This window comes from Dama dama, chromosome 29 (assembly GCF_033118175.1).
Source record: "Dama dama isolate Ldn47 chromosome 29, ASM3311817v1, whole genome shotgun sequence".
NCBI lineage: Eukaryota > Metazoa > Chordata > Mammalia > Artiodactyla > Cervidae > Dama > Dama dama.
In genome coordinates, this window is record NC_083709.1 from 53,540,947 (window position 1) to 53,564,073 (window position 23,127).

The 23,127-nt window shown below is 39.5% G+C and overlaps 1 pseudogene; it reads left to right on the forward strand.

Moving 5' to 3' along the window:
• Positions 1–21,627: 21,627 nt before the first annotated feature.
• LOC133048765 (large ribosomal subunit protein mL51-like) lies at positions 21,628–22,012 on the forward strand (annotated as a pseudogene).
• Positions 22,013–23,127: the final 1,115 nt, after the last annotated feature.

Below are 23,127 nucleotides of genomic sequence, written 5' to 3' on the forward strand. Positions count from 1 at the left end.
GTCCCCACACTTCCTCTTCCTGTTCTGGACCCTGAGAGGCTGTGCTTTAGAGACGCTTTGGTGGATTCCATTGCCCTCTGGCTTAGGGTTGACTGGTTTAGCAAATGAAAATATAGGACATCAGGCTAAGTTAGAATTTCCAGTAAAAGGATAAGTCTTTAATGCAAGTATGTCCCATGTCATATGTAATATGAATACTTAGACTTACCAGAAATTCAGATTTAACTGGATGTGTTGTGTTTTATCTGGCAACCCCACTCTGGCTTCCCATTGGTTTAGTCAGTGGGAGCACCAACATGTAATCAAGAAAATCGAAGAGAAGTCAGAGTATTTCCTTGCCCTGTTCCCTCTTGACTAAGTTGATACAGGCTGATTTTTATCCATTGACAGATGGTTCCATCTCTTGTCATGCAGTCCTTGGTTCCAGGAGCCTCTCCTTCCCCAAGTTTTTTCTGACATAGGGAAGTAAATACTTCTCCAGTGCTCACATTTCTTTGTTCTTCCTTAATACTACCTGGGTACCTTGTCATTTCCCTGCTTCCTCCTCATATTTCGCACACCTTTTTAATACTATACTAAATGCTTCTTAAATAAACCAAATCGAACAGCTATCTTTTTTCTGCCTGGATCCCTAAACAGATGTGCTCTTACAGACCTAGTCCCGAAATTGTCTTCTGGACCCTGACACCCTCCATTTCTCACAACAGTGGCAATACTGACCCAGGGGTCCTTTTGTGCGTCATGGGTGCACTGCCCTGCCCCCTTCAACTGCTCTTTCACTGGCTTGTCTTACTTTTCCTAACTGTAATACCCAGGTATTTCCCTGGATTGACTGCTCTCTGTATACAGTGTCTTAGACTCTACTATTACCTTTGTGTGGAATTCATTTTTTTCTTTTATTTATTGTGATGCCAATGACTGAAAATATTCACACGTATGACATAATGCCTTGAATATGCCCAAAGTGAAATGAGGTCCCAGGAAATTTGTTGGGAACTAAAAAAAATAGTTGTGATGGTTAATTTCATGTGTCAGCTTGACTGAGCTACAGTGCCCAGATATTTTATCAAATATTGTTCTGGATATTTTCTGTGAGGGTGTTTTTGGATGAGATTTACAATTAAATTGGTAGACGTTGAGTAAAGCAGATTGCCTTTAAAATATGATGGACCTCTTCCAGTCCTTTGAAGGCCTGGATAGAACAAAATTGCTGACCTCCCTTGAGCAAGAAGGAATACTGCAACAGACTTCCTTCAGACTTCACCTGCAACATTAGCTCTTCCTAGTCTCCAACCTGACAGCCTGAGAGCCCACCCTGCAGATTTTGGACTTGCCAGCCTCCATAAATCATATGAGTCAATTCCTTAAAATCTATCTACACACACACACACACACACGTCTTGTTGGTTTTGTTTCTCTGGAGAATCCTGACTAATATAATAGTGCACAGAATGCATTCAGGTGGGAGAAGAGGGTGGGCATAACAGTCAGTAAAGCATTTTACAAAGGTATGATATAGATTAGATTGGCTACAGATTATGAAATATTTAGATCAGGCTGGGTTTAACTGTGCTGCTTTCTCTCCCTCCTGGAAGAGCTTTTCGGATTGTAGGTCAGTGAGAGTGATGTTGTTATAGGCATTCGTAGTTTACATACTTCTGCTTACAAGAAACAAAATTCTTAGACTGGCTGAAACACCTAAGTGCTTTTATGGTCTCAGATAACATGAAGTTCAAAGGAAGGAGAGACCCTTGGTCTGCTGTGTCCTGGCTTCTGAGTTCTCTTGCCTCTGCCCTCCTCAGACTGGCTACATAATGGATGAAGTCTTCTGGCCCTCATGTCCAGGCATGAAATGTTCAGGGGAAAGAGAATGACTTTCTCTTCTTTAATGAATTTCTCAGAAGCTAGGAAAACTTCCCTGACTCTCCTTCATGTACCTCTCAGTGGCCAGAATGGGGTCACTTGCACATTCCTAAAACCGTCCCTGGCAAGGGGGATTCCATGACTGGCTTAGACAAGCCAGAATCTCCTCCTGAACTACAAATGGGGTTGGCTTCCACTGGATTCTGTTATATGGCTACCGGATGTAAAGCAGGGTGTCAGGAAGAAAGAAGAGGGAAGCAGATGTGGAGCAGGTAGCCAACAGAATCCACCAAATTGGCCACATAGATCTTGGCTGTCCCTTCTTTTCATGCATCTGAGTGTTGTCTTGATACTCTGCCAAACAAAACATTGCTTTCTTTTAAAAAAATCAAACCACATTCAGTATATGATTTTTTGAAAACTTACTTCAGTTACTGGGATGTGAGGGTAAGTTATATCACATAGCATGTGACAGTTTAATTGAAAACCTCCATTAAGTGTCTTTGCTCTCACATTTCTTCATCCTCCTGCTTCTCTTGCATCCCTCCATTCACCAAACCATTTCCTATTTTAAGACTTGAACTCATACCCTTTTCCTGGTCTCATGCAGGGAGTCTGCCTATTACTATTGATGTGAGGCCCTGGCAGCCCAGCTGCCACCCTCGGACTTATCAAAGTACCCATTCAGTCACTAGCTGCTGAGAAAATAAATTTTCTTTGTATCATTCATTACATGCAGAAAAGCCTATAATACTATTTTCTTTGAAAGTGTAAAGCTTTTGCAAGCTTGGTATTTTAACCAATGTTAGTAAAAAGTTACTTGTGACCTATCTCACAAGCCATTGTAATGTATCAGAGTGCTAAGGCTATGTAGTAGAAGACTTCTAATTAATAGTAATCAATAACCTGACCTCTCTCCTGAGCTTGAGTCTCATACATGCTGCTCATCTCCACCAGACAGGAAAGGAACCTCGTTATGTTCAAGATGAAATAATCTTCCATTGCAAATTTGTCTCTCCTATTTCCTATTGCTATTAATAGCATCACTACTTCCCAATAGTCATTTTAATTTCTTTCTCCATTGCTCTCTCTATTAATCTCTCACTTCCAAAAATTTGTTCTGGAGATTTTAACAGGTGTTTCTTGAAGAAAGTGTTCTGTTGGCCAAATGTCATTGGGGAATAATATATGCCATATCTCTATCTTGGAGCATTACAACACACGTTCAAATATCAAAGACCCTGAGAAATTCTGTAGAATAGAAGGCAGTTTACTCCTATTTAATCTAGTATTTCCTGGGCTTATTTCATCACAGAATCATTTTTGCTGGGAATATTTTTTCATATATTCTAGGATATAAGTATGTCATGGAAAAATAGGGAAAACATCACTCTAAGCATTTTCTAAATAAGAATGGAGAACAAAATTAATATTTATTGTGTAGTAAAAACCATATTCATAGGTGAAGTAGACTTTTTCTTTTCTTCTTCTTTTTTTAAATCCCTATCGTGTGGCCTGCCAGCCACAAGTGCCATGTAGCAGGCCTCTGTGGGTGGCCTGTCTCAGTATGCCACAGATGTGTGTGGGCTGAGCCTCCCTCACAGGGCTCACAGGTCTCTGGGACTCAGCAAGGGAGGCTGGTTGAGGGCAGGGGGACTTCTGTAAAGAAGGTGGAAAATAATTTTTCTATAATTTATGAAGTTGTGAAAAAGCCATTATCATGATTTTTACAGTGAATAGTGGAATATTGCAGAAATAATAAAGATATTTTCCTAATTTCAAAAAATATCCCAGTACTACTAATAAGAAAATAAAGCCCAAGTACTTCTTTTAGTAAACAGACTTAGACAGAAATCCAACTTCATGATGATGAAGTATAGATTCACCTTAAATGTTATGATAATTGGCATGTACATGTTCGACTCTTCTCCTTTATCTTTCTAAATGAAGGGTAATGGCTAACTCTGCTTTACTTTCTAAAAATGATTTGTGTCACATTTCACTCTGAGATTTTCATTAAACACAACTAAATCTTGTGGCCTAGGTTTCCAATTATCATTTTAATATAGGCAGGATCAAGTATTCATTGATTATAAATATTTTATTCTCTATTGTACTACCAGACTAAGGATTAACAAGTCTTTTTTCCCTTAAAACTTAATGTGTTGAATTCATATAGGTGCATAATATATGTCCATTTATTTATTGAACATGAGAATGTTAGATTCTATAGGCTTTTGGCCTAATCTTAAGAACTGTTAGAAAAAAATTGCATTTAATTAAACTTAAGTCTATACAAGTGGGTGGAGTTGCCAAGTAAGAAAATAAATTTGGAGATATTTGGGAGAGGATAAATTCAAGTTATAATTGGAAAGGGAGAAGAGATTTTAAAAATGGGTTAAAAGTAGAGTATTTTTCAATATTGTACCTGTTTGGTGCATTTAATTCATATTTTTATCAAATATGCATACAAATTCTGAGTAGGCTTATTTCAGATACTATACTGATAAGATAGCTGATACGACGCTGGCAGTTAGAGTTGATTGGGCTTTTTTAAAAAATGAGACCCCAGAATTGGCCACAAGAAAGTCCTTATTCATTACTTAAAAAACAAACTGCAGGGTGTATATACTGATTTTTTTTAAAGTGAAGTACATTAAACAAAGAAATATTTCTAAAAGCCTCAAGCAAATGTAGGAATCTGAAAACACTTCTCTTTTCAAGCCAACTGAAGAAAAGAACATAGGGAAATCACAAAGTAAAGAGCATTTCTTTTCAGAATGCCTCTTTCTCATAAGTAGTTTAAAGTCCAGTGGAGGATGCAAAAAGCTCTTTCATAAAGCAGGAAAATAGAAGAAAAAAGGCTGTTGGCATTTCTGATTTTATTGGATAATTGTAAGACAGTGGCTATGAAAGACAAGACTCAAGGAAATGGGTAATCGAGGGGCAGGATAAGATGATTTAAAAAAAGCAGATGAAGTAAGTGTGGAGGCAAATTTAATGCCTCTCACTTTGGAGAAATCAGGCAGAGAAAAGTATCTCAAGAGATTGCCAGACAGATGGTATGCTACAGAACCTTATATTTCTCTGAAGAATAAGCCTGCCTCAGTTCAAGTCCTGGAGTAAGGGAAGGAGTTTTTCTGAGTAGAGAGTGAGCAGATCATTTACACCTTTCAATCGCTGCTTTATATGACATGAGGGTGGGGATCATTCATGGGAAAGTATCAGTGATGAAATTTTTAAATATTTCTAGATGTTTAGAGCTAAACAGGAGCAAATAATTCTATATTTCTAGAATTTTAGTTCTAAACAGAAGAACTAAACAGTAGAACAGTAGGGCATGTGAGCATAATCTACAATTTATTCAGTGTATGCAACACATAGTAACTTTCTTCCAAATAGTATGGAAATAGGTAAAGAAGAGTAAGTTTGTAGTGAACACTCCTAGTAAACGTTACCTCAACCCAGTGATCAAGGTCAACATCAGCAGTAGTAAGTAGTATCTACCCTTGATAGCTGTCCCCAGTGACTCAGTGAAGAATCCACCTGCAATGCAGGAAATAGAGAGATGTGAGTTTGATCCCTGGGTTGAGAAGATCCCCTGGAGTAGGAAATGGCAACCCATCCCAGTATTCTTGCCTGAAAAATTACGTGGACAAATGAGCCTGGTGGGCTGCAGTCCATGGTGTCGCAAAGAGTTGGACACCACTGAGCAACTGAAAGCATGCACACAGCCTTGATATTACGTGAAGAACATGGCACTTGGCCTCTGTGGTCTTCCTCTCAAATCCCCTCACTCCAGTTGAATCATGGGAAAACAGATACATCCCAATTAAGGGATACTCTATGAAATATCTTACCAGTATTCATCAACATTTTCAAGGTCATCAAAAATAAGGAAAGTCTGAGAAACTGTCATAGCCAAGAGGAGCCTAAGGACATATGATCACTAAATGTAATGTGACATCGTGCATGGGATCCTGGAACAGAAGAGCATTGTATAAAAACTAAGGAGAATTGAATGAAGTAAGGATTTAGTAATAATGCATCAGCATTAGTTCTTTAACTGTGACATATGTACCATTCTAATGCTAATGATAGGGAAAACCAAGTGAGAAGTATTTGAGAACTCTGTACAACTTTTGTGTAAATCTAAAAATATTCTAAAATGAAAATTTCACTGAAACATTTTAAAAAGTGTTCATGATGAATACTGGCACCTGAAGATGTTGACTGAGAAATTGTTACAAAGATGTGATATTTGATAGCCAAGCCTTGTAATATGAAATTTGTATTTTCCATAAGCCAATTTGCTTGGATTAAATGCCTTATTTTTTAAATGGCTAAAACACTTCTACATGAATTCAGTAAAACTGGTTCCAAAAAAGAAATCTGGTAGGCAAAAAAAAGTAAAGAAAAGATAGTTGAGTTCACAGATGCAAAAAAAAAAAAAGTACTCTGTACTTTTATTTATAAAAAGTTCAAAACATATAACTAAGGGAAAATTAACCTACAGTGTTAGAAGTTGAAATGGTGATTATTTTGGGGGGGGTCACGATATGACTAGGAGGGACATTAGAGCTGCTTCAGGGAGCATAATGCTCTGTTTCTTGATCCAGCTGGTAGTTACCACACTGTATTCACTTTGTGAAAATTCACTGGGCTGTAGGCTTTTGTATGCTTATTTTCAGTATGTATGCCCTACTGTGCTTAGTTGCTCAGTCGTGTCCAACTCTTTGCCCCGCCATGGACTGTAGCCCGCCAGGCTTCTCTGTCCTCGGGGATTCTCCAGGCAAGAATACTGGAGTGGGTTGCCACGCCCTCCTCCAGGGGATCTGAAACCCAGGAATTGAACCCAGGTCTCCCACTTGCAGGCAGATCCTTTACCAGCTGAGCTACCAGGGAAGCCCCTTCAATATGTATATTATACCTCAATTTGAAAGTTTACTAAAGAAAACAATTGAACTTGAGGAGTTGGCTAAATTGCTTTCCAACATTAAAAAACATATGTACTATAAGTGGTTTCTGAATAGTAAATACATTTCAAAGCAGAAGATCAGTATGCTGTGTTGTTAGAAGTGTATGTTGTCCATATATTTACTTACTCATTTCACAAATATTTATTAAGTAACTAGGACTGGCTTGTATCTAAAACCATAGATCATATGGGAAATAAACCTATAAATAGACAGTAATATGATGATTTCTATAATAGATATGTGTGCAAATGTAATGGAATTCTAGAGATGTTCTTTGGTCTGTTGGGGGAAGTCAGAGAAGGCTACTCAATAAGTTGAAACAAGAGTTGAAACATGATGAAAGAGCATACATTTGCCTAAAAGAAAGTGGTTATTTTTACATTGAGCAAGGTGAGAGGAGAGGATTCTAGACAGAGGCAATAGCTAGAGAAAAGTCACAGAGGCTGGATGAATTTTAGAAAATTCCTTGATCGGGAGAGTGGCAGGAATGATGGAAGCTGTGTTACTGACTAAATGTCTATGTCCTCCAGGAAATTTGTAAGTTGAAGTTTTGACCTCCAGTGTGATAGTATATGCGATAGGATGTTTGGGAGGTAATTAGGTTTAGATGAGGTCATGAGGGTGGGGCCTTTATTTTGGAATGAATGAAGAGACCAGAGCTTTCTCCTACCACCTCCCTCTTTCCCCACCATGTGAAGACACAGAGGATGTCTGTCCGCAAGCCAGGAAGAGAGACTTCATCAGACACCTAGTCGTCCTGCATCTTAATCTTGGACTTCCCAGCCTCCAGAACTATGAAAAATAAATGTTCATTGTTTAAGGTACATAGTCTATGGTATTTTGTTATGGTAACCAAAACTGACTAAGATACTGAGATAGCAGAGGAAGACAGAAACCAGATCATAAAAAGCCAAGTATATCATGAAGAGAAGACTTGATTCAGGAAATGTTGAGCTTTAAGCAGTGAGAAATATGATAAGAAATATGATTATAAAGATAAAGGCAGTGTGGAGAATGCTTGGAAGGAGCATGACTGGAAGAGAAGGACCGGTGAAGAAGCTACCATAAAAGTGAGGAGAGAAATGATGTGATTGTGGACAGACAGCAGCAGACAGAGACGTTTATGGTTTAGAGTTGGCAGGTCTCAGTGATTAATTAGATATGGAGGGGGAGAGGTGGGAATCCAAGATGGCATCAGTGATACCATTGATGAGGATAGAGAACACTGAAGGAAAAGTGGGAATGTGGATAAAGATGAGTTCTATCTGAGACATGTTGAGTTTGGGACATCCAGGTGGGGACGTCTAGCAGGTAGTTGGATATAATGGGAATGGGACCCAGAAGAATTACCTGGAATTATGGGAGTTTCCTGTGGTGGATATATAGTTAGTAATCAAAACTGAGTTTACTTATGAAAAGTAAGAAAATCCTCATGGATGAGGGTGTGTAGATAAAAGGGTTAAACAGTTGAAACTCTGTCCAGACACTTCAGAGTGTTGCTGAAGTGCTATATTATGCATGGGTCCAAACTGTAAGAAGGAAAGCATGGTCAGGCAAGGATGTATGGAGTAGCCAAGAGACTGGAGGACCTTTTAAGGTGAAGTTACAGGATTTGGAATAGTGAGGGGATGAGAAAATGAGAAGGTGAAAGTTTGTGATAAGAGAGAATATTACCAGGGTTTAAGATACTCAGGCTGGGCTAGTTCTGAGGATAAATAGAACATGAGTTCCATGAGGACAGGAGTATTTCAATTCTGGATGCCCAGTATGTAGGACAGAGTGTGGCATATAAGTGATGCTCAGTAAATATTTGCTGAGAGCAGCAGACAGGGAAGTTTAAGATTTAGAGTTGAAGCCTGGCGGGCTATAGTCTATGGGGTCACAGAGTCAGACACCACTGAAGCGACTGAGCACGCACGTGGAGTAGACTGAGGGGAAGTTAATAGATTAGATGAGATCAAAGAAGTCTGGTGAAATTCTCAGAAAACTTGTATATGACTCTTTGTTTTTCTCTTGCTGCTTTTAGAATCCTCTCTTTATCTTTAACCTTTGCCCTTTTAATTACATGCCATGCTGTGGATCTGTTTGGGTTCATCTTGTTTGGGACCCTCTGTGGTTCCTGAGCACGCATGCATGCATGTGCTTCCTGTACCTGGCTATCTGTTTCCTTTTTCAGTGGGAAGTTTTCAGCTAAAATTTCTTCAGGTACATTTTCCATCCCTTTTTCTTTCTCTCCTCCTTTGAAACCGCTATTATGCCTAAGTTGGCACATTTTATATTATGCCCCATAGACCTTGTATGTTGCTTTCATTTTTTAATTTGTCTTTCTATCTGCTGTTCTGATGGGTTGATTTCCTCTATTCTATATTCCACAACACTTATCTGTTCTTCTGTGTCATATAGTTGACTATTCACTGCTTCTAGGTTGCTTTTGGAAGTTGAATTATCTAATTTTTTATTGGTTCATCTTTATAGTTTCTAATTCCTTGTTACAGTGATCTGCATTTCTATTAATGCTCTTTCTTAACCCGGTTAGCATTTTTATTGCCACTTTTTTTGAACTCAGGTTCTGGTAGAGTTATGAGTTCTATTTCTTCATTTGTTCTTTCAGGGGATTTCTCTTGCTCTTTTAATTGGGAGTAGTTCCTCTGCTTTTTCATTTTGCCTAACTTTCTTTTACTCTGTGAATTTAGGAGAAACAGTTATCTACTGTGGTCTTGAAGGAGTGTTTTTATGTGGGAGCATCCCTGTGTATACTGTGTGTGTCTGATGTCTTTGGTGTGAGAGTTCTTTTTGATATGGACACCAACCACGTCTTTCCTCAGGGTGTGCTGGACATTTTCACCTTGAAGGAGGTGTGGTTGGTGTCGGGGGATCCAAAGCCTGTGTAGGGTGTGAGGTGGGGGCTTCCCCTCTGCTTTATAGCTGTGACCACCTTGTCAGGGTGTGCTGTGGTCTGCTCCTTAGTTGTTGGAGTAGAAGTCACCCAGTCTCCATTTCCTTTGAGTGCATGCCATGCCCCAAAAGAGGTGATTCCTAAAGCAAGTGGGGCTCATGTGCTCACTGCGGATTGATCACCTGTGTAGATATCTGTGGCTCCACGTAGGAACAGCCCATGGTAGCATCCTTTCCCTTGCTGTGGTCATCCCAGATCTAGTGCAAGGCTGTGGGGTGGGGTGGGTGGAGCCCAGAACATCCACCAGGTTGGGGCTGGGAGCGAGGGTGTTGTGGCTGCAGGGATTGGGGTGTCTGTGCTGCTGCCAGAGGTCTGGGCTGCCTCTGTGGCAGTCTTCTCCCATTTTTTGCTGTGTTATGTAAGATTCAGAAGTGACGATTATGTATCAAAACGCTGATTTCCTCTTTCTGGATCTGGCAAATAGTGCTAGAGAGTAAATTGTGATTTGGTTAACACTTAAAATCTGGCTCCCTCTACTGGAGGATATGATACTTTTCCTCCTTTCCTTTTAACTGAGGTCCAAAAAGCACTGGCAGGATTGGGGTTCACACTTAAGGTTTTTCTAGTCTTTGTGCATATGGAAATTGCCTGGTTGATCAACTGGGCACATATAATAAATTATGTATGATGCACATAGATAACATTCTGTAGCAATTACTGCATCAAATTACTACGTATTTCTTGATTGCCTCTGTAAGGCAGATGCAAGATATGCAAAGATGTGTAAGATATGATCTTTGCTCCTCAGAGAGCTTATAGTTAATTAAGTTATATGAATGATGATTCCAGGGTATACATAGCTCCCTGTCTGCAACTCCCAATGGCCAAATTAAGTGACCTTTTTCACATTAAGAAGCACTGGTTCTTGACAGATGATTGATAATTTCTTTGCATAGCCACTTAATCTCCTTTATTTGGTATTGGTTCCCATATAGCTAGCTTTGAGGACTTTCTGAACTAGAAATTACTGATTTTAATGAAAGGGTGATAATTTGTGTTGGGGTGGGTTACAAAATTTTTTTACTGTAGAAAATGATTTTGAATCATCAGTGAATAATCTAAAATTCTTTTTTAATGGAAATGTCAGACTCTTCATAAGTTGATTGATTTCTTAGAAAGCACATCTCCATATTTGGTTCTATTAGTCCAGCTGTTTCAGCCTTAAGCTCATCTTGCAATCCTAAAATGCCTGTATAAATCTTTTGTAATCAGTTCAGTATATTACTTTTATCTTCCCATTGGAACTTACAGTCCATTGTAGTAACACCATTCCTACCTAACTGTATGTGTGTATACAGACCCTCACCTGATTGTGAACTACTAGGGTGAGAGAACAGAGACCAAAAGCCATTCTCACTTTGTTTGGACCACTCTACTGCTCATTTATTCTGCTGCCTCAAGAAGCAACTTTCATATAGAGGTAGTCCATTGTAGTGCTGGTCAGAGCGTCAAACCCCAGCTCTGCCTTTTGCCAGCTGTTTCACCTTGGGAGGGCTTCCCAGGTGGTACTAGTGGTAAAGAACCCACCTGCCAATGCAGGAGACACAAGAGACACAGGTTCGATTCCTGTGTCAGAAAGATCCCCTGGAGGAGGAAACAGCAACCCACTCCAGTGTTCTTGCTGGAATAATCCCATGGACGGAGGAACCTGGTGGGCTATAGTCCATGGGGTTGCAAGTTATTCACTCCCTCCTGAGATTGTTGTGATGCATAACAAATTAATATACACAAAGCCATGAGAACTGATTCTGGTTCATGGAAAGCACTTATATGTATCACTTACATTATTATCACTCAATTTGTATGTGCAAGGAAAACTAATATGGTGTATAGAAATTCTAAGAAAGGATTCAAAAGTCAACTTACAAAATGAAACCCAACTGAATAAATGCTATTTCTTGCTGGTTCTGGACACACAGATATGTGTGTTGGGGGTGAGGGGGCAGGAGGAGTTTATCTGGGGAAAGAGTGCCTTTTCAGTAACTGCAGGCATCAGGGTGAGAAACCTCAGTTTTGATCTAATAAACTAAATGTCGTTCCCCTGCTGCTCCCACATTTTCTGCTTAGAAATTCCAAAACCATTATGGAAATGATTTTTAAAAGTCCACTGGGGAGCAGGAACCTCTAGAGTCAAAGCAAATAATTACACTTGGGCACAACACATCTCTTCCACCTGAAAATATGTTTAGAAAACAGGTTCTTCTATTTCTAAATCATTGGTAATTCTTGGATGCTAGGTTTTAGCATCAAAGAAAAGGTACAACTGCAAACAAAAGGACTCTGTGTTCTTAATATTCACTGTGTCACATCAGGTGCTTCCTCAGCACCTCTCTTAAGACTTTAGACAATATGAAATGCCTTCCAGAGCTGAGAATGATTCTGAGATTTGGCAGTACCTCATTTTCATCAATGTAGATATAAACATGATTGTTGCAAATGACTAGAGCTTTTCCAAGCATTTAGCTTTTAAAACTCAAATGAGACTTAATCAACGTTTCCTGTTTTATATCACCGACATCTCTTATTTTCAGCACAGAAATCAAGCTGAGTTTGAATTAAGGTCCTGTTTTCCAAACGTTTCTGAAAGGTTAAGAGACTAATTGGTTCACAGCTTCTTCAAGGCCATACAACATGTTTGAGTTTTAGAAGTTTAATCATTTGTGTTACTGTACATTGTCTCTCTGGGCTTCCCAGGTGGCTCAGCAGTAAAGAATCTGCCTGCAATGCAGAAGATGCAAGAGATGTGGGTTCGATTCCTGGGTGGATAAGTTCCCCTGGAGGAGGGCACGGAAACTCACTACAGTATTCTTGCCTGGAGACTCCTGTGGTCAGAGAAGCCTGGTGGGCTACAGTCGATGGGGTCCCAAAGAGTTGGACATGATTGTAGCGACTGAGCACACACGCATGATGTCTATCTCAGTTCAGTTCAGTCGCTCAGTCGTGTCTGACTCTTTGCGATCCCATGGACTGCAGCATGCCAGGCCTCCCTGTCCATCACCAACTCAAAGTCATGTTCATCACGTTGGTGATGCCATCCAACCATCTCATCCTCTGTTGTCCCCTTCTCCTCCTGCCTTCAATCTTTCCCAGCATCAGGATCTTTTCCAGTGAGTTGGTTCTTCGCATTAGGTGGCCAAAGTATTGGAGTTTCAGCTTCAGCATCAGTCATTCCAATGAATATTCAGGACTGATTTCCTTTAGGATGGACTGGTTGGATCTCCTTGCAGTCCAAGAGACTCTCAAGAGTTGTCTTCAACACCACAGTTCAAAAGCATCAATTCTTCAGCACTCAGCCTTCTTTATAGTCCAACTCTCACATCCATACATGACTACTGGAAAAACCATAGCTTTGATTAGACAGACTTTGTTGGTAAAGTAATGTCTCTGCTTTTTAATATGCTGTCTAGGTTGGTCATAACTTTTCTACCAAGGAGCAAGCATCTTTTAATTTCATGGCTGCAATCACCATATGCAGTGATTTTGGAACCCAAGAAAATAAACTCTGTCATTGTTTCCATTGTTTCCCCATCTATTTGCCATGAAGTGATGGGATTGGATGCCATGATCTTAGTTTTCTGAATGTTGAGCTTTAAGCCAACTTTTTTACTCTCCTCTTTCACTTTCATCAAGAGGCTCTTTAGTTATTCTTCACTTTCTGCCATAAGGATGGTGTCATCTGCATATCTGAGGTTATTGATATTTCTCCCAGCAATCTTGATTCCAGCTTGTGCTTCCCCCAGCCAAGCATTTCTCATGATGTACTCTGCATATAAGTTAAATAAGCAGGGTGACAATACACAGCCTTGATGCACTCCTTTCCCCATTTAGGAAAAGTCTGTTCTTCCGTGTCCAGTTCTAACTGTTGCTTCCTGACCTGCATACAGATTTCTCAAGAGGCAAGTCAGGTGGTCTGGTATGCCCATCTCTTTCAGAATTTTCCATAGTTTGTTGTGATCCATACAGTCAAAGGCTTTGGCATAGTCAATAAAACAGAAATAGATGTTTTTCTGGAACTCTCTTGCTTTTTCGATGATCCAGCAGATGTTGGCAACTTGATCTCTGGTTCCTCTGCCTTTTCTAAATCCAGCTTGAACATCTGGAAGTTCACTGTTCACATACTGTTGAAGCCTGGCTTGGAGAATTTTGAGCATTATTATGCTAGCATGTGAGATGAGTGCAATTGTGTGGTAGTTTGAACGTTCTTTGGCATTGCCTTTCTTTGGGATTGGAATGAACACTGACCTTTTCCAGTCCTGTGGCCACTGCTGAGTTTTCTAAATTCTGGAATATTGAGTGCAACAGTTTCACAGCATCATCTTTTAGGATTTGAAATAGCTCAACTGGAATTCCATCACCTCCACTAGCTTTGTTTGTAGTGATGCTTCCTAAGCCCCACTTGACTTCATATTCTGGGATGTCTGGCTCTAGGTGAGTGACACACCATCCTGGTTTTCTGGGTCTTGAAGATCTTTTTGGTATAGTTCTTCTGTGTATCCTTGCCCCCTCTTCTTCATATCTTCTGCTTCTGTTAAGTCCGTACCATTTCTGTCCTTTACTGTGCCCATCTTTGCATAAAATTTTCCTTTGGTATCTCTAATTTTCTTGAAGAGATCTCTAGTCTTTCCCATTCTATTGTTTTCCTCTATTTCTTTGCATTGATCACTGAAGAAGGCTTTCTTACCTCTCCTTGCTATTCTTTGCAACTCTGCATTCAAATGGGTATATCTTTCCTTTTCTTCTTTGTCTTTAGCTTCTCTTCTCAGCTATTTGTAAGGCCTCCTCAGACAACCATTTGCCTTTTTGCATTTCTTTTTCTTGAGGATGGTCTTGATCACTGCCTTCTGTACAATGTAACGAATCTCCGTCCATAGTTCTTGAGGCACTCTGTCTATCAGATATAATCCCTTGAATCTATTTCTCATTTCCACTGTATAATTGTAAGAGATTTGATTTAGGTCATACCTGAATGGTCTAGTGGTTTTTCCTACTTTTTTCAATTTAAGTCTGAATTTGGCAATAAAGAGTTCATTATCTGAGCCACAGTCAGCTCCAGGTCTTGTTTTTGCTGACTGTATAGAGCTTCTCCATCTTTGGCTGCAAAGAATATAATCAATCTGATTTCAGTATTGACCATGTGGTGGTGTCCATGTGTAGAGTCTTCTCTTGTGTTGTTGGAAGAGGGTGTTTGCTATGACCAGTGTGTTCTCTTGGCAAACCTTTGTTAGCCTTTGCCCTGCTTCATTTTGTTCTCCAAGGCCAAATTTACCTGTTACTCCATGTATCTCTTGACTTCCTACTTTTGCATTCCAGTCCCCTATAATAAAGAGGACATCTTTTTTATTTTTTTGGTGTTAGTTCTAAAAAGTCTTGTAGGTCTTCATAGAACTGTTCAGCTTCTTAAGCATTACTGGTCAGGGCTTAGACTTGGATTACTATGATGTTGAATGGTTTGCCTTGAAAATGAACAAAGATCATTCTGTCATTTTTGAGTCTGCATCCAAGTACTGCATTTTGGACTCTTTTGTTGACTATGATGGCTACTCCATTTCTTCTAAGGGATTCTTGCCCACAGTAGTAGATATAATGGTCATCTGAGTTAAATTCATCCATTCCAGTCCATTTTAGTTCACTGTTTCCTGGAATGTTGATGTTCACTCTTGCCATCTCCTGTTTGACCATTTCCAATTTGCCTTGATTCATGGGCCTAACATTCTAGGTTCCTATGCAATATTGCTCTTTACAGCATCTAACTTTACTTCAATCACCAGTCACACCCACAACTTGGTGTTGTTTTTGCTTTGGCTCCATCTCTTCATTCTTTCTGGAGTTATTTCTCCATTCTTCTCTAGTAGCGTATTGGGCACCTCCCGACCTGGGGAGTTCATCCTTCAGTGTCATACCTTTTTGTCTTTTCATACTGTTCATGGGGTTCTCAAGGCAAAAATACTGAAATGGTTTGCCATTCCCTTCTCCAGTGGGCCATGTTTTGTCAGAACTCTCTGCCATGACCCATCCGTCTTGGGTGGCCCTACATGGCATGGCTCATAGTTTCACTGAGCTAGACAAGGCTGTGGTCAATGTGATCAGTTTGGTTAGTTTTCTGTGATTGAGGTTTTCATTCTGTCTGCCCTCTGATGGATAAGGATAAGAGGCTTATGGATGCTTCCTGATGGGAGAGACTGACTGAGGGGGGAAACTGGGTCCTGTTCTGGTGGTCAGGGCCGTGCTCAGTAAATCTTTAATCCAATTTTCTGTTGAAGGGTGGGGCTGTGTTCCCTTCATGTTGCTTGAGTTGAGGCCAAACTGTGGTGGAGGTAAAGAAGATAATGGCGACCTCCTTCAAAAGGTCCCATGCAGGCACTGTTGCACTCAGTGCCTCTGACCCTGCAGCAGGCCACTGCCGACTCACGCCTCCACTGGATACTCCTGGACACTCATGGGCATGTCTGGGTCAGTTTCTTGTGGGGTCACTGCTCCTTTCTCCTGGGTCCTGGTCTGCACAAGGTTTTGTTTGTGCCCTCCAAGAGTCTGTTTCCTCAGTCCTGTGTAAGTTCTGGTCGTTCTATGGTGGGGTTAGTGGCAACCTCCTCCAAGAGTACTTATGCCATACCCAGGTCAGTTGCACCCAGAGCCCCTGCAGCAGGCCACTGCTGACCCGTACCTCCACAGGAGACACCCAGACACAGTTCTGGTTCAGTCTCTGTGGGTTGGGCGTGCGTTTTGTGCCCTTCCCAAGTGTCTATCTAATCACTCATAAAACCACACCTTCTATGAGCCGTTTTCTCTTACTGCCTGTGATCTCACCAGGGTAAAGCACAGTTTCACTATATGCTTCTTGCTACTATTAATCGTTGATCTCACATATTGTTACTAGTTGATACAAACCTATTTGGAATTAATGAACAGACAGCATATACTCCATCACCATTCTGCTATAAGTGAGCAATGAATAAACTCATTAAAATGAAGGTTTTCTGGAATTCTTACATTAAAGGATATCTGATGAGTTGCTTCACAGAGAAACTGTTGAAAATTATTTTTAAAAATATGAAAGCCTCTGCAAATGGTCCTAAGAATGAAGAGCAAATGAAGAAACATCTGTTAAAGAAAATCAACAAAAATTTGGTAAGAAAGGTGAACCAGGACCACACTCTCCTTCTCCTCTCCCAGCTCAGTGAGGCAGAGAGTTCATGCCAGACTGTTGCAGCCAGAAGACAAGGATCTCTCTCCTCTGAGTTCCTAACTGGAGGGCTTTCTTCCCAGGAGAAACAGGACTTTAGCATTTCTTTCTTTTAAAAAAAAATTCCTTTATTCAAGTAAAGTTGATTAACAATGTTTTATTAGTATCTGTCATGCAGAAAGTGATTCAGTTGCTCATGTATATACATTATGTTTCATATTCTTTTCCATTATGGTTTATCACAGGATATTGAATATAGTTCCCTGTGCTATACAATAGGGCTTTGTTGTTTATCCATTCTAGATACAATAGCTTGCCTCTGCTGATCTCAAACTCCCAGTCCATCCTTCACTCACTCCCTCTTTTCCTTGGTAAATCTCAAGTCTGTTCTTTATGTCTGTGAGTCTATTTCTGTTTCATAGATAAGATCGTTTGTGTCATATTTTAGATTCCACATATATGTGATATCATATGGTATTTGTCTTTCTCTTTCTGTCATTGCACTTAGTATGATAATATCTAGGTCCATCTATGTTGCTACAAATGGCATTATTTTATCCTTTTTATGGCTGAATAATATTTCAGTGTATATATGTACCACATCTTCTTTATCCATTCATCTGTTGATGGACATTTAGGTTGCTTCCATGTATTGGCTATTGTTAAGAGTGCTTGCAATGAACAGTGAGGTGCATGTATCTTTGAATTATGGTTTTCTCCAATGTATGCCCAGGAGTGGGATTGCTGGATCATATGGCAACTCAACCATTTGTTTTCTGAGGAACCTCCATACTGTTTCCATGGTGGCTGTATCAATTTACATTCCCACCAACAGTGTAGGGGATTTCCATTTTCTCCATATCATCTCCAGCATTTGTTATTTGTAAATTTTTAATGATGGACATTCTGATTGGTGTGAGGTGGTACCTCATTGTGCTTTTGGTTTGCATTTCTCTAATAATTAGCAATGTTGACCATCTTTTTCTGTGCCTGTTGGCCATATGTATGTCTTCTTTGGAGAAATGTCTAGGCCTTCTGCCCATTTTTTGATAGTGGGTTTTTTTTTTTATTCAATTGTATGAGCCATTTGTATATTTTGAAAAGCAAACCCTTGTTGGTCACATCATTTGCAAATATTTTCTTCTAGTCCATAGGTTATCTTTTCATTTGTTTATGCTTTCCTTTTACTGTACAGAGGCTTGTAAGCTTGATTAGGTTTCATTTGTTTGTTTTTGCTTTTATTTCTATTGCTTTGGGAGACTGACTTAAGAAAACGTTGGTATGATTTATGTTAAAGAACGTTTTGTCTATGTTCTCTTCTAGGAGTTTTATAGTGTTAAGTCTTATATTTACATATGTAAGCCATTTTGAGTTTATTTTTGTATATGCTGTGAGAGTAGGTTCTGATTTCATTGATTTACATGCGGCCGTCCAACTTTCCCAATACCACTTGCTGAAGAGACCATTCGCTCCATTGTGTGTTCTTGCCTCCTTTGTTGAAGGTTAATTGACCACAGGTGTGTGGGTTTATTCTGGGGTCTCGCTTTTCTGCTTCATTGATCCATGTGTCTGTCTTGTGCCAATATCTGATTCTGAGCTGATTTCTTTTTTGAAGTTGACCACTATAGAAACTGACTCATTCTAAAATTCATATGAAATTAAAGGGGCCAAAAATAGCAGAAACAAAAGTCCTGAAATGGAGAATTAGAGGACTTACACTTTCTGACTTCAAAGGTTACTACAAAAAATGGTAACAAAGACAACCTAGTACTACTAGCCTGATAATAAACATATACAATGGCCTCCCCTTATCCCTGTTTTCACTTTCTATAGTTTTAGTTAACCTGCAGTCAACCACAGTCTGAAAATAATGGAAAAACTCCATAAATAAACAATTCATAAGTTTAAAATCATGAACCATTCTTAGTATCATGATGAAATCTCACATTTTATTTCATCCCACCTGAGATATGAATCATCCTTTATTCCAGTTTATCCTATCTGTTAGTCACTTAGTCACTGTCGTGGTTATCAGACTGTTGTCGGGGAAGGAGCTAAGATGGCGGAGGAATAGGACGGGGAGACCACTTTCTCCCCTACAAACTCATCGAAAGAACATTTGAACGCTGAGCAAACTGCACAAAACATCTTCTGATCGCTAGCAGAGGACATCAGGCACCCAAAAAAGCAGCCCATTGTCTTCGAAAGGAGTCCTCTATTACTCCTTAATTTTCATTTTCATTCTCATATATTTTTACTTTTTTTAATTAAAAATTTTTTCTTTTTTCCCTTTCTTTTATTTTCTTTTAAAGTCCTCTATTACTCCTCTATTACTCTTTAATTTTCATTTTCATTTCACTATAACCTTGAAAAAAAAAAACCTATTTTTAAAGCAAACTTCATATATATTTCTTAAATTTTTTTGTGTTTTTGTTTTTAATATTGTATTTTTAAGAGTCTAACCTTTACTCTAGATTTTTAATCTTTGTTTTTTCGTATTTGATATCAATTTTGGACATTTAAGAATCCAATATTCAGTACCCATTTTTACTCAGGAGTGTGATGATTAGTCTCTCCCCCTTTTGACTCGCCATTTTCTCCCCCAGATCACCTCTATTTACTCCCTCCCCCTTCTCTTCTCAATCCAACTCTGTGAATCTCTGTGGGTGTCTGGGCTACGGAGAACACTTAGGGAACAGAGTACTGCGTAGATCTGTCTCTCTCCTCTTGAGTCCCCCTTTTCTCCTCCTGCTCATCTCTATCTACTTCCTCCCTCTCCTCTTCTTCATGTAACTCTGTGAACCTCTCTGGGCGTCCCTCATGGTGGAGAATCTTTTCACCATTAACCTAGAAGTTTTATTATCAGTGCTGTATAGTTGGAGAAGCCTTGAGGCTACTGGAAGAAAAAAACTGAAATCCAGAGGCAGGATACTTAAGCCCAAAATGTGAGAACACCAGAAAACTCCTGACTACAGGGAACACTAAGTAATAAGAGATCATCCAAAAGCCTCCATACCTACACTGAAACCAACCACCACCCAAGAGCCAATAAGTTCCAGAGCAAGTCATACCAGACTGTTGTGGTATCATAGTGCTTGCATTCAGGGAACCCTTACTTTACTTAATAATGGCCTCAAAGAGCAAGAGTAGTAATGCTGGCAGTCTGGAAATACCCAAGATATGCTTCAACTAGAAAGGTGAAAGATCTCAATTTAATAAGGAAGGAAAAAAAATCATATGCTGAAGTTGCTAAGATATAGAGTAAAAACAAATCTGTCCATGAAATTATGAGGAAGAAAAAAGAAATTCAAGCCAGTTTTGCTGCTGTACCTCAAACTGCAAAAGTTATGGCCATAGTGCATGATATATATTTAGTTAAGATGAAAAAGGCATTGAATTTGCATAATAAAATATTTTGAGAGACCACATTCACATGGTATGAACAATAGAGTATATTGTTAAATACTCTTATTCTATTTTATTATTGTTGTTAATCTTTTACTGTGCCTAATTTACAAGTTAACCTTTACCATAGATATGTAAGTATAGGAAAAAAGCATAGTATATATAGGATTTGGTACTATCCATGGTGGGCTACAGTCCACAGGGTCACAACAAGTCAGACTCGACTGAGCAATGAAGCACCGCACATGTTTTCAGGCATACATTGTGGGTCTTGGAACAAATGTTATCCCTTGAAGATAAGGAGGGCTACCACAGATCAGTGGAGTAGAACTGAGAGTTCAGAAATAAATTAGTACCTCCATGATTAACTGATTAACACAGATACCAATGATTACTCAATGGGGAAAGAATAGTCTTTTCAAAAAATGGTGCTAGGACAATGGGATGACATACAAAGGAATGCAGTTGGAACCTTAACTCACACCGTATACAACAATCAGTTCAAAATGGAATTGCCAGTGGGAATGTAAAATGTGGCTGCTTTGGAAAACAGTTTCTTAACTGATTTAACATAGTTACCACATGCCCTAACAATTCTACTCCTAGAATATATCCAAGAGAAAACAAAGCACATGATCACACAAAGCCTTGTATATGAATGTGCATAGCAGCATTATCCATAGCTCAAAGGTGGGAACAACTTAAATATTCATCAACAGATGAATGGATAAACAAAAGGATGTATATCCATACAATGAAATATTATTTGGCCAAAAAATAAAAATAAAGTACTGAAACTTGCTACAACTTGAATTAACCTTGATAATATCCTAACCTGAAGGGAGCCAGTCACAACAGAGCACATATTTACACTTCTACTCAAAATTAAAATCCAGAATAGGGAAATCTATGGAGACAGAAAGTAGATTAATGTTTAGTTAAGGCTGGGGAGGGAATTTTGTTTGTTTATTTGGCCACGCTGCACAAGCTTGTGGGATGTTACTTCCCCAACCAGGGATCAAATCCATGCCCCTTGCACTGGAAGCACGGAGTCTTAACCACTGGGCCACCAGGGGATTCCACAAAATGTTTAAAAGATAAAAAGCTGCTGCAGTAAAGCCCAAGATGGCTGCTTGCACCTGGTACCCATGTGATGGGGAAGGTCTGTTATCTCCTTGAAGGCCACATTTGGCCCTCCCTCCTGTACTCCTGTGGTAAGCTGTTGTAGGGGAGAGATGAGAACAATGGCAGGGAACCTCTCTTGGGTGGCAGGCTGTAACCTATGGGACTGGTGCCTCTGGCCTGTAGAAGCTTCTCTCTGGGTGTTCCCAGATTGTTCCATCTAAGGGTCACCCTCCTGCCCCCTAAGTGGCTGACCATTGGAACGAGAAGAGGGCCATGCTTGGGGTATATGACAATATCGGGATCCTGGGCAACTTTGAAAAACACCCCAAAGAACTGATCAAGGGCCCCATATGGTTTTGAGGCTGGAAGGAGAATTAATTGCAGTATTGTATCCAAAAGAAGAGAATGATTAGAAATAGGATTTTCATCGATGAACTGCACAACCTTAACAGACTCATCAGCTATCTCTACAAACGCTTTAACCAACATGGAAAGCACTGGTAGAAGAGAAAACTGGGAGCTGTGGAAGAGGCATATCTACCACCCAAGAAAAGGAAGAGCTCTTTTCCTTCTGAGCAAAGGGATTTGTATACCCTCAGTAAAAAGGTGGGACTTCTTTGTAATAAAAAAAGAAAAAGATAAAGTGTTGCTGAAAGAAGGAAGACAAATATAGGGATATGATACGTAAAATAGTGCAGATGTTAGCCAGAGTGGGGTTTTCAGCATCTGGCAGAATTCCTGGTGTTTGCATTATCGGTATCATTTATTGACTTGCTGGAGTAACGCTGAAAATACTAAGTACACATTCAGATTTATCTCCCTGATACTTTAAAATAGAATGCATTCAGAAACAGACTTTATTTTAGGGATGACAGTCTTCCCAGGATTCCAACGTGTTTTCACATCTTGCTTAAACCTTATAATGTCCTTCTAAAGTCAATAGCAATTAAGAGTTATCTTTTCTGTTGGTTTGATCCCTGGGTCAGGAAGATCCCATGGATAGAAACTGGCAACCCACTCCTGGAAAGTATTCTTGCCTAGAGAATTCCATGGACAGAGGAGCCTGCTGGGCTACAGTCCATGGTGTTGCAAAGAGTCGGACATGGCAGAGCGACTAATGTTTTCACTCTGCTGTATTTTAGAGAAGTGGGGCATAGTAAATTTATGATCTTGCCCTGCACATATTCCTAAGTATTATTTCATTTTAAAACCCTACACTGTCCCCCACTAAAAAGTAAATTCCACGAATCATTCATTCTACAAATGTTTATTGCCATGTTCCAATCACTGTTCTAAGGACAGTTTTTCTCAGGGAGCAAAATATAAAATTTTATGTCCTCATAGAATTTACGTTCTGTTAACAGGAGACAATAAGCTTAATAAATAAGTAAATCATAGGTGTGTTTGATGGTAGTCAATCCTATGCAGAAAATAGACCATGAGGGCAATGGTTTAATGTTTTTTTAGATGAAAACCATGATGCTCAGAAGAATGCCTGGCTCAGGGAGGCACAGTGAATATTTGTTGAATAAATGAGTGAATAAACGAATAGGTGTAGTTCAGACTGTGTGTTTGGCTTCTAAGGGTTTTCAATTTGCACTTTTGGACTGGTTTTATTA